General features: G+C 39.8%; 1 protein-coding gene across 1 annotated transcript in view; it reads left to right on the top strand.

Moving 5' to 3' along the window:
• The window catches only part of LOC129777820 (coiled-coil domain-containing protein 63), a 32,085-nt gene extending 24,689 nt beyond the window's left edge, over nt 1–7,396 (top strand). The window contains exon 5 of the mRNA XM_055784335.1: nt 7,303–7,396. The gene's annotated coding sequence lies outside the window, so the exon portion shown is untranslated. The remainder of the gene's footprint in view (nt 1–7,302) is intronic.
• Nucleotides 7,397–17,919: the final 10,523 nt, after the last annotated feature.

Below are 17,919 nucleotides of genomic sequence, written 5' to 3'. Positions count from 1 at the left end.
GGATCGTTTCACAGTTCTAGCAAGAGATGGACCAAAAGTTATTCTGCAAAGCAGCAGAGGTGTACAATATTCGAGAAATGTTCAAGATGTGAAGAAAGTACCAATTTTTTTACAAGAGATAGATAACACAGAATTATTGGATACTGGTGAGATGCAATTTTCAGAAATGTGTACAAATAATAATGTGGTAGATTCTAATAGGTTTAAACGTACAATGAAGAAACCTTCTCGTTTCAACGATATGGTTTTATACAGCATTTTTGATTAGAGAGTACAGGTGCGTGGTATTGTAGGAAAGAGATGTGGTACAAATAAAAATAAATAAACATTCACCGGATTGAGTACTTAATAATAAGCGTAAAGAAAAAGAAGAAAAATATACCCCTAATATCTCCCCTTGTATTTCGATGGGCGGGTGAAACGAAAGAATATCGTCGGGAGGGAAACATAATGAACGCCGCTATATAAACGGCCGCGCAATTTCGAGCGAGCTCATTCTTAACTTGGATGCAGAAGAGCACACAGTGGAAAGCAGCAAAACCAACTTTTCGGACATTATCCACGGGCACAGCAGCAGCAACAGAGGAACCGACCATTTGGACAGTAGCGGAGCACACATCGGACAACAGCAGCAGAGGATCCAACCTTTTGGACAGCAGCGGAGTGCGCATCGGGCAGCAGCAGCAGAGTTCAGTCGTATAGTAGCGGAGCGTACTTTTGGGACAGCATCAGCGGAGCACACATCGAGCAGCAGCAGCAGCGGAGTACTTTTCAATCGGCGGAAGGAAAATCGTAACCAGACAGCAAATATGATGTCCGGATACGACAACTATTTTTCACGAATATATATTTGCTTATTTCTTTCTTCAGCTGTTTTCCTCAGCGAGTTGATATGAAACCATAACGACACAACCAAACAAAAAGTAAACAATGCAGAAAGCTACGTCTCGCAACTCGTCTCACGTATTGTCATGAAAGTGTCAAGAACGAAACACCTATAGTTTAGCATCTTGGTCAACATCACGAGCCGAAATGAGTGTGACGCCCTGACATGCACATCATTCGCTGAGCGTACCGGCAAGACGGATCTATGGTACTAGGTGAGGCCGTTTCGTCACTAAGTTGGTTAGAGGAGCGGTATATGAAAACAGTACGGAAGAAAGTAGAAGGGGAATTATTTGCTTGTAGCATGAAAGAGATAGACTGATCACGAGTGAGCTTCGCCACTAGTGTATTGTGTATTATTTACAAACAAAACACAGTAGACTTCAAAGAAAAAAATTCGTGAAGAGTCGTTTTAGCAAGTTGGCCCACCTTAGGATATACTTCTAGGCGCCTTGCGTACCGGTTTTGACCAAGGGGGTGACATCCCAACTCCGACGAACAAAAATTGAGGGTATAATCAAGGCGCGTAGAAGTATATCCTAAGGTGGGCCAACTTGCTAAAACCACTCTTCAGCCATCTTGGAAGTCTACTGTGTTTTGTTTGTAAACAAAACACATTACGCTTGTGCCCAAGCTCGCTCGTGATCAGTCTGTCTCTTTCACGCTTCAAGGAAATAATTCCCCTTCTGCTTTCTTCCGTACTGTTTTCATATACCGCTCCCCTAACCAACTTAGTGACGAAATGGCCTCACCTAGTACCATAGACCCGTCTTGGGTATAATCTGAGAGAGAGGAGCCAGCTCACTTTTGTTGTGATCACCCTTATGTCAGCGCGAACCAGTCACAGTGAACCAAGGGGAAGTATTGAAATATGTAGAAAATTTCAACATGACATTTTTTTGCAAGACATTTTATGTGAAAATAATTTTGACGTCGGACTACATCTTTCATTTCTATACTGGGGTGTAAGTTCAAAGCTTCGAACACAAGAGTGTTACATTGGGGAAACAAGATTTTGAGCAATGAAACCTCTTCGCCGGTTGAAATAAATGTAATGATAAGCGCTTCATTCGAAGCATAAAATGTCTACGCGTTATATGTGTGTTACTTATTGATCCAAACACTTGTTTCAATAGCTAAAAAATTGCTTTGAAAGCAAGCTATCGAAATCACAAAAATCTGTATATAAGGTATATAAGGTGCCAGCTAGGAAATCCACTCAATTATAATTGTACAGCGGTTAGATCATTTTGGAACAGTTACTGATGCAAAAAAAAACAAACTTGCTACTGTGAAGAAGGCGACCAGCAAGAAGAAAGCTGCTGATACTGCTGGTGTGGCTGCCCGAAAGCAAAAGTCAAACAAATCTTCAAAAATCGCTGCATGCAAGCCGATAACGCCGAAGTCATAGAAATCAGTAGCAGCTTCGAAAAAAACTACCATAGCCACACATAACGCACAACACGAGAGAAAACAAGATAGTGTTTTCAGCAAATCAAATCCAGTTCTTTTCAGAAAGAGTTTATAAAATACCGCGGCCAAATACATTATTTTTGTAATTTATTCGATCAACGTAAGATTACATCTTTCGAGCACTTATTAGGGGTACAATGAATCTTGAGAAAGACAATTCATTCCGGCTCGACACTCACACAAACAATGTTCACTCATCAATGTCACAAAAGGGAAGTGGGTGTTGTGAGGGAGAGCAGAGTGAGCGCTGCATTTATGTCGACTGTTTGAAAGCGACAGTTATGTTGTCTATGGGAAATGGTATACAGATTAAATCACACATAAAGGGGAGAAAGAATCTTGACCCTTTTAGTTTTGTGGACAAGACCAATTGGTTCACCTTCACTATCGGTCAATTCGATTGGATCTTCAGTGATACTATTGCCTTGATTAGCGACCTGCATGTCAAATTTAAAATTTGCATATGAATGGTCCATCAGTGATGGGCAGGAATATCATGGCAAAGATGACGAGGGACTGGTAAGATAATTCTCATCTTCATCCGAATCGTGATCACTGCCTGTTAAAATTGCAGACACAGCATCCTTTTTAGTAAACCTATTATTATTTTCATCGGACACAAACAAAATTCCCTCAAAATGCACCTGAGAGAAATCAATGTTAACTCTTTTAATTGGAAGATTAGCACTTATTTTATATATTCCACATATGTTGCATATTCAAATTGCATCGGAGAATATACAATCATCGCCCACATTGCAAAAATCGATTCACTGAGCTTGCAGCAATAAATCAAACTGGAACCAGTGAAAGAATGAATGAAAGAATGAAAGAATTCGCGAAAACTGAATGAAAGATCGGAAAAAGTCACAAATGAGCACAAAACACCCATAAATTCACAAAAGATCTCCACCGACAAACAAATCATAAAAAACAGTTTGCTTCTTATTTCGGATATTGTTTTAGTAATCATCGAAATAATTCTATAGAACAACTATATCGAAATTATCAAAAGTAAAAAAAAAATGTTGGAATGGGCCGATGCTGATGGAAGCCATGATGTGGGCTGATCTGGTACATCTTTTATTATTTTCTACATGATCCTTTTTATACCCCCCATATATTCCTGTTAGACACAGTCCTACGTCAAAAATCAAATCGGGGATAAAAACGCACAAAAGTACTCACAAACAAAGGTTCACGTCAAGTTTGAACACTTTTCTCACAAATGAATGACAACAACTTGCTTGATTGAAATTGTCAGATTGGAATTTTCTTGATGATGATGCGTAAGAAGAATAAGAAGAAAACAATCTATCTGTCATTCAGCTGGCTCCTCTCTCTCAGGGTATAATCTCCCAAAATATTGATATTTGTATGACGAATTTTTTGGGAAACGAATTTTATTTTTTAATGCTACCAATGATTAGTCAATTTTTGCAATTCGAATTATTCGTACATATTACGCGATAACAGAAATGCCAGGTTTGGATGAATGTCTTCATTTTGGAGACATTTGACTTACTGTGTTTCCCAAACGGCGTAGGGATCGATCCACTGAATCAATCGATACCAAAGAATCGATCTTTGAAAAATTAATAGTGTCATTAGGTAGTCGGTTTTATTCAATAAATTAATTGAAAACCCATTAATAGTAATTCAACAACCGCCCAGAACTCGGCTGACAATGATCCCATAAAAGCCAATCGTGCCATACATCTGTCATTTAGTCGAAGACGATTCTTGATTTTGGTGCCAACTTTTTTACCATTGGGTAAAAATCAACCAAATTCTGCACACTTTCTCATTGATGTGTATTGTCTACATGCTGTCAAACTCGAAGTCGTGTTTTTCGATTCAACGAAAATGGAGGTGAATCAACGCGAGTTGAGAGAACAAATTCTTTCAAAACCCCCTTGAATTTCCTGACCTGTCGCACCGGCAGTTGGGAAACATTCATTGCCGCGATGAGCGGCAATAATCGACGGCTAAACCTCGGGCACGGAAGCTCTACAAGAAGATGCTGACAAAATATGGCTGCTGTGTGATGGACGACGAAACGCATATAAAAGCCGATTTTAAGCAAATTCCGGGGTTGGAGTTTTTCATCGGCAAGAGCAAGTTCGATGTGGACGACAAATTCAAGAAGAAGAAAATGTCGAAGTTCGCCTCCAAATATCTCGTTTGGCAGGCGATCTGCTCTTGCGGACTGAGGAGTGAGCCTTTCGTGACAAAGGGCAAATGGCGAGATCTACAAATCTGAGTGCCTCGAGAAGCGCCTTTTGCCGTTCTTGCAACAGCACGACGAAGCTCCGCTATTTTCGCCAGATTTGGCATCATGTCACTATTCTAAAAGTGTCCTGGAGTGGTATGAGGCCAATTCTGTCCATTTTGTTCCAAAGGACATGAACCCGCCAAACTGTCCGGAGCTGCGCCCGGTGGAGCAGTACTGGGCAATAATGAAGCGGGGACTTCGGAAGAGCAAGAAGACAGTCAAAGACGAGAAGGACATGTTAAGAAAATGGAAAAAAAACTGAGAAACTAGTACCGGATGACACTGTAAAGACTTTGATGGAGGCCATCAAGCGAAAATGCGTTCAATTTTACACTCAAGGCTCCATCGATTAACTTTTCTTTTGATTTTTGAAGTAAATATATGTATAAAACTACCCTAAAATTTTGGTTTGATTCTAAACGTTATAAGAAAATTGGCATGACATTTTCGGTGTCGCAATAATTTCGTGTTCGCCCTTTACTTAAAAACAAATCTACAAAAAGATCGAAAAGATCGAAAGCCATAAAAATCGATTTTCTCGATTTTCTGGAGTAGAAAAGATCGATCCAAAAAATCGGAAATCGAAATGGAAAAGATCGATTTTCTAAGAATCGATCCGAGATCGCCCAATCTACTGTGAAGATTTTGTGAAGACATTTTGAAGACATTATGAAGTATGTGGAGACATTCAATATGATAGCGTTTGTTGATTTTTGGGAGATATTATTTCCATAAAATACCTACCTTTGGTCGGAAATATCGTTAGAAGAAGTATGGCTTTCGTCTCAGTGTCATTCACTCGCTTTTTTTACGACCACTTCATAAATCGAAGGTTCTCCGATTACACACCGTTTCAATAATTAGTTTTATGGATATGGTTTGAGTTTCAACCAAAACTTCTAAGCTGAAAAACATAATTTGAGTTATTTTTAGAAATCCAAATTAGTCGTCCATTACACACATATACAGCCATTCCATGTCAAACCGATATAGTAGTTCTCAGATTTTCGTAAAAAGTGGTAGTTTCATTCTTTATCGCAAACTATCAGACCCGTATTTTTTATTTTTTTTTTTTTTTGTTAGGGTGCCCATTTTTATTTTAGGGTGATTCGAAATATCGAAATATATTTTTCCCCATTTTTCCAAAAATGACATTTTTCGAAAATTCATAACTTGTGAACTACTAAACCGATTTAGACGGTCGACATATCAAATTAAAGCTTATAAGCTAGTCAAATGCTACGCTTGCAAAAAGTTCAGGTTTTTGTTTTGTCATTATTGATTGTATTTGTTTTTCTATAGTTTTCATGGTCATGGGACCAAGGACGCTATATTTTTTTACATTTTTTATGGAAAGCTGAGGATTTTTCACATAACATATCTTGAAACCAGGGAGGGGTTTTTTTTCGTTCTCGAGTTATGATTTTTCAAAGTTACCCGATGGTTCAAAGAATCATTTTTTCCCTTTTTCCCCAAAAAAGCCATGTTTCAAAAAATCATGACTTTTGAACTACTGGACCGATTAAGATGATCGACATATCAAATTAAAGCCTACTAGCTAGCCTTTCTTGAAAGAATAACACACTTGCCAATTAATTGGATTATAGCCACATAGATCCAGTCTAATCGCATAGAAATATTGAACGAAAACTGAAAACATGTTAACTTTGAAAAATCATAACTCAAAAACGAAAAAAAAAACGCCTCTCTGGTTTCGACATATGTTATGTGAAAAATCGTTAGCTTTCCAGGAAAAATAAAAAAGTATAGCGCCTTTGGTCCCGAGACCATGAAAACAATAAAAAACGAATACAATCAATAATAGAGCAGAATTCAAATTGTCTGCGGTTATAGTATTATTTAAAAAAAAGACCAGGTGATTGGCTTTAATTTGCTATGTCGAGTATCTGAATCGGTGTAGTAGTTCAAAAGCTATGAATTTTTCCTTTTTGTAAAAAGAGGAAAAAGTTGATTTTTTGGACAACCTTAAAATAAAAATGCTTTCCCTACTGAAAAAATGAAAAAAATCGGGTCTAATGTTTTGCGATGAAGAACAAAACTACCACTTTTCACGAAAATCTGAGAACCACTATATCGGTTTGGCATGGATATATGGGGCGATATTCACTCAATTCACTCACGCTGTATAACAATCTGCCTGAGGCTGCGTGGCGTGTGAGGTGAGATGAAAATTGTCACGTATGCCACGCGATTCCACCAGGCGTATGCCGTCAGAAATCTCACCTGAATGAACTCTCACCGTAATCCCGCTCTCAAATCTACGTGACGATTGTCACATGAACTGGGATTTCTAGGTGACAATCGTCAATATGTTTCGAGGTGTCGACAGCGCATAATAACGAATAAAAATAGAAGAGAAATAGTAAGCGTCGTTTTTTGGTCTAAAAAATCGATAGTAATGGTATTATATGTATCGATAAAATCAAACTTTTCTTCAATTTTCACAGTGCGAGTGACGAATTGCAAATAGTTTAAATTTCTTGGGAAAGCGGTAGGGAAAAAAATTATGCCTCGATCTGACGAATAAGCACTCCGGAAATAATTCTGAAAATCATTTTATTTTCTCTAAAATATATCTATTACTTGTAATCTTGTATTTCATCTATCTACCCGCGAGTCATCACCACCGAACTACATATCCATTCCAGAAGCCGTGGTAAACGCTGGAGCCGGAACCAGAGCAACAACTGAAAGCGCAGAGAGCAGCAGCAGCTACGACGCTGTAGCAAAACAAATATCTGGCCTAAGATAAGATCAGACAATAGGGGGTCTTTTACGGACCAAATTTTTGTCAGTCGTTCTGATTTCTGAACGGTCGATTTCGATAAATTTTGTAAACAAAGTCGATTTTTTCAGTGTTGCCAATAAAAATAAATAGCGTTGGATTTGTATTGAATTCAGAAATAGTGAATTTAATGAATATTACGATATTTAAAGGAAATGTGAAGGAATTATATGAAGGACATGTATGAGTTTTTTCACAATGGAATAAAGTGAGCGGCAAAACATTCATTTGTCAATTTAGCATCGTAAGGTCACTAATGCGATTTCACACTTCGGAATATAATTTCCATTGCTAAGAAGAAATGGAAAGTCTCATCATTCACTATGCAGATGGGAGTATTGTTAGCTCTAGCTCGTAAATATGAAAAAGAGATGGTTGATACCTTCCAGGTTGTGTTTTGCTGACTACCAATTGTTACACTGCTTTTTATTTTATTTATTTATTTGCACAAGGTAAGTATCAACAGATTACATTCAAACCAACAGATACAACTTACTTAAACTATCTTATACATAACACTAACATTATTACATTATTACAAACAAGTTATACATTCAATAGTCATGGTGATAAAATATTGTAAAACAAAAACTTAAGACTAGCACGAGAATGATTAAAGTCAAATATATGATAACATTTGTTGAATATTTTACACATGCTGGTCAGAGGTTCATTTGCACCATAGTTTGTACGAGATGCCGGAATATTCAGAAACGGGTGGGAACGTAAATTTATTCGTCTTATGTGTATATTTAACTGTTGGAGAAGTGCAACGCAGTCTATATCTGACCGTAATAGATCAGCAATAAACATTGCCTTAGACAGGTCTCGACGCACATTTAGAAGTTGCAGGCTCAACAAATTACATCGACTTTCGTAACTTGGCAGGTTAACGGGATCCCTCCAGGGTAGTTTTCGAAGAGCAAAGCGTACAAATCTTCTCTGTATGGACTCAATACGATTGACTGCATTATTGTAGAACGGCGCACAAATTACTGAACAGTATTCTAAAGTTGAGCGGACTATTGAACAGTACAAGGTTTTCAAACATGCAATGTCTCTGAAATCCTTTGCATAGCGAAAGATAAATCCAAGCAGAGAAGATGCTTTGCTGGCGACATATGACACATGCTGTTTAAAGGTGAGATGAGAGTCAAGCATTACTCCCAAATCCTTCACAATAGACTCTCGGTTTAGTGACTGCCCACGAAGAGAGTATGTGAAGCAGATGGGTGATTTCTGATGAGAGGTTGAATATGGCTGCAAGTGGTGTACTCAGGACGTCTATACAGTATTTAATCACCAAGGCGGGGATTCCATCAGGACCAATGCAGGTGGAGTTTTTCAAACGAAGACCAGCTTTACGGACGTCATCTATCGATAAATGTGGAAGGGGTTCAATGGCTAAGTGCATGGGAACTTCTCTTGCAGCATTTGAAACGAGTTCATCAGAAACCACTTCGCTAACGAAAACACTGCGAAAATGTGCCATGAACAAATCGGCGATTCCATCAACGGTAGACATTTCCCGATCTCCATTGGACATCGTGGAAGGAAGGCCGGATTCCTTACGTTGATCTTTCACGTGATTCCAGAAACTTTTGGGATTAGATCTAAGCTTATGTTGAAGACGATACTGATGATTGCGATAGAGATGTTTGTTGAGCGCCTTATACTGTTTGTTGATTCGTATGTATTTCTTTCTCGATTCTTCTGTTCGCAGTTTGCAAAACTTCTTCAGAGCAGCCCGCTTAGAGGTTTTTAGGCGCTTCAAACGATGACTGGACCATGGAGGGTGAATTAGTGAGAGCGAAATTTTCTTTGGTACGAGCTGGTCGATTGCGTAACCAACTATACTTGTAAATATATTCGATGCAACATTCACGTCACAACCTCGCATTTCTTCATCCCATTTAATGTTGTCGAGAAAAGCGATCATTCTAACGCTATGAGATGCTTCCTGTGGCGTTTCGGTAAGGAAAAGCCTGGCACAATTTTAGCGATACTTGTAGAGGTGGGTGGTGGATGCAATGTTTCACTAGTGGCTCAGGTGCCTCAAAAATTGAGCAGTTGGAAATTAGCTCCTGACTGAGAAAACATAGATCGAGCAGTCTATGATTCGCATTGGATACACTATTCAGTTGACGGAGACCTGCAGTACTATAACTGTCCAGAAGGGCAGCCGCTAAGGGTCCAATGTTTGAGCAACTGGATTGAGTATAGAGGTATCCGGCATCGTTTGCACACCATTTGAGTGAAGATAGATTGAAATCACCAATAACAAGAATGTCGTCGTTTGAACTCATCTTCGATACAATCCAGAAGAGAGAATTTATGTGTTGATTTATCAATTCAGAATCTCTTACTCGGTCGGGAGGCAGATATACTACACAGATGAATACAGATTTTGATTGTAGATTGAAGGACATCCACAGTTGTTCAACACCAGTGCAATTCGGTGGATGGAGCTGTCGAGAAACGGGTGAGAATAAATATGATACACTTATTCGAGGTATATAAAACTTGAATAAATTCAGCATATGTAAACGCTTGTGAATTTCTCACTGCTGACATGTTCCTTCCCGCTGACTTAATTTTATGATGTAAAGAGATATATAGAACAACGAATTTTGTTCTGTTCTGTCGAGGAAAGTTTTCGCTTCATCGACGCTCATAGTCGAGTTCAATATTCATGTCATGCACATTATCACTAAAATTAGATGAAGCTGAAATTCGATATGATGTCGACACTGCTTCACTGTTCATCAATTTCTGGGCTGAACATTCTTCTAGCCAACAAGATGTTCTTGTGTATCGGTTGTATACGAAGCATTCGATACTACGGTCATGTGTTGCGAAAGAGTCACAATTTTCAAGTTTTTCCTGAGTAGCAATGGAGTTGAGCGCCGTTGTTTTGCACGGAGAAAAGACTCTCCACACAATCTTAGACGAGTTGTTATGGATATCATTATTATATTATAGATATGGGTATTTAAAATACTTATTTTATCTTTTTAAAACATATTTTTGAGATTGCCTAATTGAAAATATGCAAAATCATTAAAATCGCACCAACCAAATGTTACGATTCATAAAATACGAAAAACAATCCTAAATTTTATAATATTTGGCAACACTGGCATCTTCATGTTATTCGTTTCTTCGTTTTTGGACGACGAAGTAGAGTAAGAAGCCAGTTGTCTCATCATATCTTATGGCGGGTTTACATTAGGGAGATCTATAGCTCTAGATGGATTTATTCACGTGAAAATAGGTGTAAACGGGTGAGAATAAATATGATACACTTATTCGAGGTATATATAACTTGAATAAATTCAGCATATGTAAACGCTTGTGAATTTCTCACTGGTGAGAAATCACTGAAGTTGGATGCAGTTCTACTTCAGGTGAATAAATTCACCGAAAATTAATATATTCATTACAGAAGTTCACGCTAGTGTAAACGGTTGATGCGATTTCTATAAATCTCATCATATTTCTTCACATGAATATATCACTAGTCTAAACCCACCCTTAGCTCTGAGCGAAACAAATAAAACTCTGGGATGCCAGTTGTTTTTTCTCAAATATATGCGATAAAAATCTGAGGTATATGTGCTAATGTCTACAAAACTGGCCAGCTTCGATGATTGGTTTCAACCAATAATGTTTTGGCATTATTTTATAGTGCATGCAGCAGGAATAAAAGGTTATGACACATATAAAATGTTTGCAAATTCGTAAACATATGTGCGAATGTGGCATCTCTGGCGTTCACGTTCTCTGTGGAACTTTTACCGTCTCAACGTATGCATTAACTAGCGTCGTTTAGTAATACTTAGTTGAGATTTCTTTAGCCAAATAACACGCCTTAAATGTATTCCGAGGGGCAAGCTCTAGAATACGCGTGACCACAGTACAAGTCGAAGGAAATTTCTTTGACGAAAAATCCCCTGCCCAGAACGGGAATCGAACCCGAACCCGAACCGGCATGATAATGTGAGACACTAACCACTCGGCCACGGGTGCACCCTCCATTGTTCTAATTGTTTGATCAATAAATCTAGAAAATGCTGAAGAGAAAAAGTGCACACACAGAGAGAGAAAATGGGCAAATCGATGCATTTCACCGAGAAAGTGAAATTTCCAGATGATTTCAACAGTATTTTTAACGAGCCTCAAGACAGCTTTCACACCCTTAAAAATGAATAGCAAGGATTACATACATGTTCTGGTGTCCTCTCTCTTACCGTTTTTCCGTAGATATCTTTGCAAAAAAATCACATTCCAACAAGATAATGCCGCATTCGCTATCCAACTCTTGACGAGTAAAGTTCAGTGTCGTTATTGTGCGTTGCCACTTTTACTATTGTGCGATTGGTATAGTGTACGAGTGAAGGTCATTGCTGTCCGCTTTCGAATTGACCTTTTGTGAAGTGGAACAAAGGAAGCAGCGCTCTTGCAGCTTGCAGCCCTTGGCGGCTGTTGAACATTGGCATAACGGGATCGCCATCGTGTGGCTGTCGTTAACGGAAAAATTATCATCACGTGACCGTGTGAGCTATTCTTGCGCTATTGTGTTGATCCATAGCGCGTAGCCTCTGTCTCTCCCTGGTTAGGGCAGTAGAGCGCAGTATCGGAACAACTTTTATATTAAGGTACACATATTTAATATTAATATTATTGTTCAACTAATATGTTCATTGCTTAATATTATCATCATAATTTTTTGTTTGTTTGTTTTGTTATTTTTTTTTTTTTTTGAGATTATTGTTAAAATCAATAATAGATTAGAAATAAGACAAAAATTTTTGTAAAATGGAGAATAGTGGAGGATCTCCAGAGATGGAGATCTCCGATAATGAATCCCATTCAAGATCTGGGAAAAAACATAAACGAGTCCCTCAAAAAGAAGATAATTCTTCTGGGGACGAATCTGCTCATCCTTCCAAGCCCCCCTCTAAGAAAATAGCAAGCCTCCCATCTGAACCCACTGTTACTTCCACTCCCCCTCTCCCATCATCGATTTCGCTTCCCCCTTCTGATGTTTCCGATCCAACCCAATCCTCGTCCTCGTCCTTGTCCTCGTCTTCTCCCTCTGTTGTCTCCGCTCCACGTGTCAGAGTTTATCCAGAAGATGCACCTGGAACTGGCCCTTGGGTTGTTTTCCTCCGGCCAAAACCAAAAGGAAAAAGCCTTAACGTGATTCAGATCATGAAAGATCTGGCCAGATACACTTCTGTATCTGAAATTCGCAGGGTTAGACCGAACAAATTGCGGGTTGTCGTGAATGAACGGAAAAACGCAAACGAGATTGTTGCTGACCAACACTTTACTCTCGAATATAGAACATTTATACCCTCCCATAACGTAGAAATTGAGGGGGTGATAACTGAAACGGGTCTGACGAGCGAACAAATAAAAAAAGAAGGAAAAGGCAAGTTCAAGAAGCTTCCCTCAATGGAAGTAAAGATCTTGGACTGTCGCCAACTCGGGAAACTCTCCCATGATGGGGACCAAACTAAATTTACCCCGTCAGACTCGTTTCGAGTCACCTTTGCTGGTGCCGCCCTCCCTGACTACGTTATGGTGGACAAATTGAGACTACCTGTGCGACTCTTCGTGCCAAAGCCCATGACTTGCAACAAATGCAAGTCAGTTGGTCACACTTCGGATTATTGTGCCAACAAGGAGCGCTGTGCCACTTGCGGAGAGCAACATGAGGGGAAATCCTGCAGTGCGACTGAGCATAAGTGTCCATATTGCGGAGGATCCCCACACGCGCTCTCAGCTTGTGAAACTTACAAGAGTCGCTGGGAGAAACAGAAGCGCTCTTTAAAGGAACGCTCGAAGCGCACTTTTGCGGAAATTTTAAAGGGCGCTTCTCCACTGGCCCAACAACAACAACAACCAATTTCAACACACAATATCTTTTCCACGTTGCCAGTTGATGAAATGGAAGCGGACACAGCTAGCGGGGGCACACCGTTTATTTTCAAAGGGAATCCCCGGCGCAAAAATGTGACCACTCCCAAAGTTCAAGAACAAGTCCCCCCGGTGATACCCCCAGTTAGCTTGCCTAAAAAACCGAGTGCAGCGGACAAGCAAAATCAGGTTCCTCCTGGCTTCCGTGGAAATAGTTCACCTTCGAACGACCCAGCACTCGAGGGGACATCAAAAACCCCAACTGTCCCTGTTATTCCGTCCAGTTCAACTTCCCAATCGGGATTTATAAAGTTGTCTGACCTTTTGGATCAAATCTTCAAGTGTTTTAATGTTTCCGACTCCATCAGAACCCTTGTCATCTCAATGCTTCCAGTATTAAAGACAATTTTACAGCAATTGATGCAAACATGGCCCCTCCTTGCAATGATTATCTCTCTTGATGTCTAATTTAGATAGAGAGGTCGGAGATATCACTGTTTTTCAGTGGAATTGTCGTAGTCTTATCCCTAAATTGGATACATTCAAATTTTTAATTCATAACTTCAATTGTAATGTTTTTGCTCTGTCCGAAACTTGGCTTTCTTCGCGAGATGATATCTCTTTCCATGATTTTAATATTATACGCTTGGACCGTGATGATAGATACGGAGGGGTGCTTTTGGGGATCAATAAGTGCCACTCATTTTTTCGAATTGACCTTCCACCTATTGGAGGGATCGAAGCTGTTGCTTGTCATGCAAACATCAGAGGCAAAGACCTCTGTATTGTCAGCTTGTATTGGCCTCCGAGAGCTGCGGTTAGCCGCAAACAACTTGATGACATGTGCTCACTCCTTCCTGAGCCACGATTGATCTTGGGAGACTTCAACTCTCATGGAACTGCCTGGGGGGAACAGTACGACGACAATCGTTCATTGTTGATATATGACCTTTGTAACAACTTCAATATGACCGTTTTGAACACTGGCGAAACAACACGTGTGCCTAAACCTCCTGCTAACCCAAGTGTTCTTGACCTCTCGCTTTGCTCGAATTCGCTATCGTTAGATTGCAAGTGGAATGTAATCCAGGACCCCAACGGTAGTGATCACTTGCCAATCAAAATTTCCATCACCATTGGGTCGAATTCTTCTGAATCTATAAACATGGCATATGACCTCACAAGACACATTGACTGGAAAAAATATGCGGACGCGGTTGCTCTAGCCATCAATTCCAGAGATGGTTTACCTCCATTGGAGGAGTATAACTTCCTTTCTCGTTTGATCTATGACAGCGCGGTTCGCGCTCAAACGAAACCCATCCCAGGTTCCACTATTCGTCGAAGGCCTCCCAATCTATGGTGGGATAGCATATGTTCCAAGCTTTATGTAGAAAAATCGAATGCATTTAAAGCTTTTCGGAAACGTGGAACCCCTGAAAATTTTCAGACGTATTTGGACCTTGAAAATCAATTTAAAAACTTGATCAAAGGGAAAAAACGTGCTTATTGGCGAAATTTCGTGGGTGGTTTGTCACGAGAAACGTCAATGAAAAAATTATGGAAAGTGGCTCGAAACATGAGAAATCGCTCTTCAACAATGAAAGCGAAGAATATTCACATCGATGGATTTTGAATTTTGCACGGAAGGTTTGTCCTGATTCCGCTCCTGTGCAAAAAATTGTTCGAGATATACCACAAGATAGGTGCGATCTTGATTCCGAGTTTTCGATGGTAGAATTCTCTCTTGCTCTCCTTTCATGTAACAATTCTGCTCCGGGATCGGATAGAATTAAGTTCAACTTGCTGAAAAATCTCCCTGATGTGGCGAAACATCGCTTGTTGAACTTATTCAATCGGTTTCTGGAGCATAATATTGTTCCAGATGATTGGAGACAAGTACGAGTTATAGCTATTCAAAAACCCGGAAAACCCGCGTCCGACTTCAATTCGTACCGCCCAATAGCAATGCTGTCTTGTATACGGAAATTGTTGGAGAAAATGATCTTGTTTCGCCTTGATCGATGGGTTGAAACGAATGGCCTACTCTCAGATACACAATATGGGTTCCGCAGGGGCAAGGGGACGAATGATTGTCTTGCGTTGCTTTCTTCAGAAATTCAAATGGCTTACGCCGAGAAAAAACAAATGGCTTCAGTATTCTTGGACATAAAGGGGGCCTTTGATTCTGTTTCAATAGAGGTTTTGTCAGACAAATTACACTCTCGGGGTCTGCCGCCTCTATTGAATAATATGTTATATAACTTGCTTTGTGAGAAACATTTGAACTTTTCTCACGGAGATTCGGCAGTAAGTCGGGTCTCTTACATGGGCCTCATGTTTAAGCCCCCTTTTGTACAACTTCTATGTAAGCGACATCGTCAATTGCCTTACACAAAATTGCAGCCTAAGACAACTTGAAGATGATGGAGTGGTGTCTGTCGTAGGATCAAACGAATCCGACCTGCAAGGACCCTTACAAGATACTTTGAACAATTTTTCAACCTGGGCCATTAGGCTAGGGATCGAATTCTCCACGGAGAAAACAGAGATGGTGGTTTTTTCTAGGAAGCATAGACCAGCAAAACCAAAGCTTCAACTTTTGGGTAAACCGATCACTCATGCTATGTCATTCAAGTATCTTGGGGTCTGGTTCGACTCCAAATGTACTCGGGGGGCCCATATTAGGTATCTGAGTAAAAAATGTCAACAAAGAATAAACTTTCTCCGTACAATTACCGGCACCTGGTGGGGAGCCCATCCCGAAGATCTTATTATGTTGTATCGAACAACTATTCTCTCAGTGATGGAGTATGGCAGTTTCTGTTTTCAATCAGCTGCCAAAACACACCTCATTAAACTCGAGCGAATTCAGTATCTTTGTCTCCGTATTGCGTTGGGATGTATGCCCTCAACGCATACCATGAGTCTCGAGGTTTTGGCAGGCGTACTCCCACTAAAAGATCGCTTCAATTTATTATCTCTTCGGTTCCTCATCCGGTGTAAGGTTATGAATCCATTGGTGATCGGAAAATTTGAGCAAAATTCTGGATTCATGAATTCATATCATGAATTCACCTCTATGCAGGTTGTTCCTTCTTCGTATATTCCCAACCGTGTTTGTTTTCCTGACTACATCAATTCCTCTGTACATTTCGATCTGTTCATGAAGGAGAAAATCCATGAAAATCCAGATTATCTTAGATTGGGGTTCGTTCCTACAATCTTCAATGCAAAGTATGGGCGTATCAATTGTGATAATATATACTTTACTGATGGGTCCTCTATGAATGATTCCACAGGATTTGGAGTGTTCAACGTATTTTTTAGCACCTCACACAGTCTTCAGAATCCTTGCTCGGTATATATTGCTGAATTGGCGATATACTGGGCGCTGGACAGCGTCGCCTCACGACCTGTTGAACACTATTACATTGTAACGGATAGTCTTAGCTCTGTCGAAGCTATCCGTTCAGTGAGGCCGGAAAAGCACTCGCCGTACTTCCTTGAGAGAATACGAGAAATTTTGAGTGCTTTATCCAGACGCTGTTATGTCATTACCTTTATCTGGGTCCCTTCACATTGCTCAATTCCGGGTAATGAGAGGGCTGATTCATTGGCAAAGGTAGGTGCAATTGAAGGCGATATTTATCAGCGTCAAATCGCCTTCAATGAATTTTATTCTTTAGTTCGCAAAAATACCATCGCTAACTGGCAACGCAAGTGGAATGAAGATGAATTGGGCCGGTGGTTTCACTCGATTATCCCTAAGGTTAGCCTCAAACCGTGGTTCAAAAGTCTAGACTTGAGTCGGGACTTTATCCGCACCTTCTCCCGACTCATGTCCAATCACTGTTCGTTAGATGCACTACTCTTTCGTTTCAATCTTGCCAGCAGCAATCTCTGCGTTTGTGACCAAGGTCGAGCACATTGTTTGGTCGTGCGAGGTGTATCTGGTCGCCAGATCGAATTTAGAAAACTCCCTTCGGGCCCGAGGAAGACAGCCCAATGTGCCGGTGAAAGATGTGTTGGCTCGGTTAGACCTTGATTACATGTCCCATATATATGTTTTCCTTAAAGCTATATATCTTCGTGTGTGATTGTCCCTACATCCTTATACCCTCCTTTCCTTCCTTTGCGGGTAATTCGTCCCCTTGCTATAAATAGTAGAATAAGTTGAAATGTAAATAAACTATAGATATACGAATAGATTTAAGAATTGAGTGCTCATCAACATTGTTACAATTTCCTTATATCCCATCCTTCTCCTAAAAATATGTCACCCTTCTAAACTCGAGTACACCGCGAGTAATCGGTTTTCCACCTTACTAACCATAGATGTAAGAAAATTGTTTCTATATATATATATAGTTTTAAAAATATATTTAAGAATTCGGCTCCTTTAAACTTAAGTAACTGAGCCTGTAAAAATAAACGAATTAAAAAAAAAAAAAAAAGATAATGCCGTAATTCATACCAGCAAGGAAACTAAGCAATGGATTGAGGACAAAAACTTGACTTATTGGACTGGCCGGCTCGCTCTCCAGACTTGAAT

This window comes from Toxorhynchites rutilus, chromosome 3 (assembly GCF_029784135.1).
Source record: "Toxorhynchites rutilus septentrionalis strain SRP chromosome 3, ASM2978413v1, whole genome shotgun sequence".
NCBI classification, from domain to species: domain Eukaryota; kingdom Metazoa; phylum Arthropoda; class Insecta; order Diptera; family Culicidae; genus Toxorhynchites; species Toxorhynchites rutilus.
This window is presented reverse-complemented; position numbering and strand designations above follow the sequence as displayed.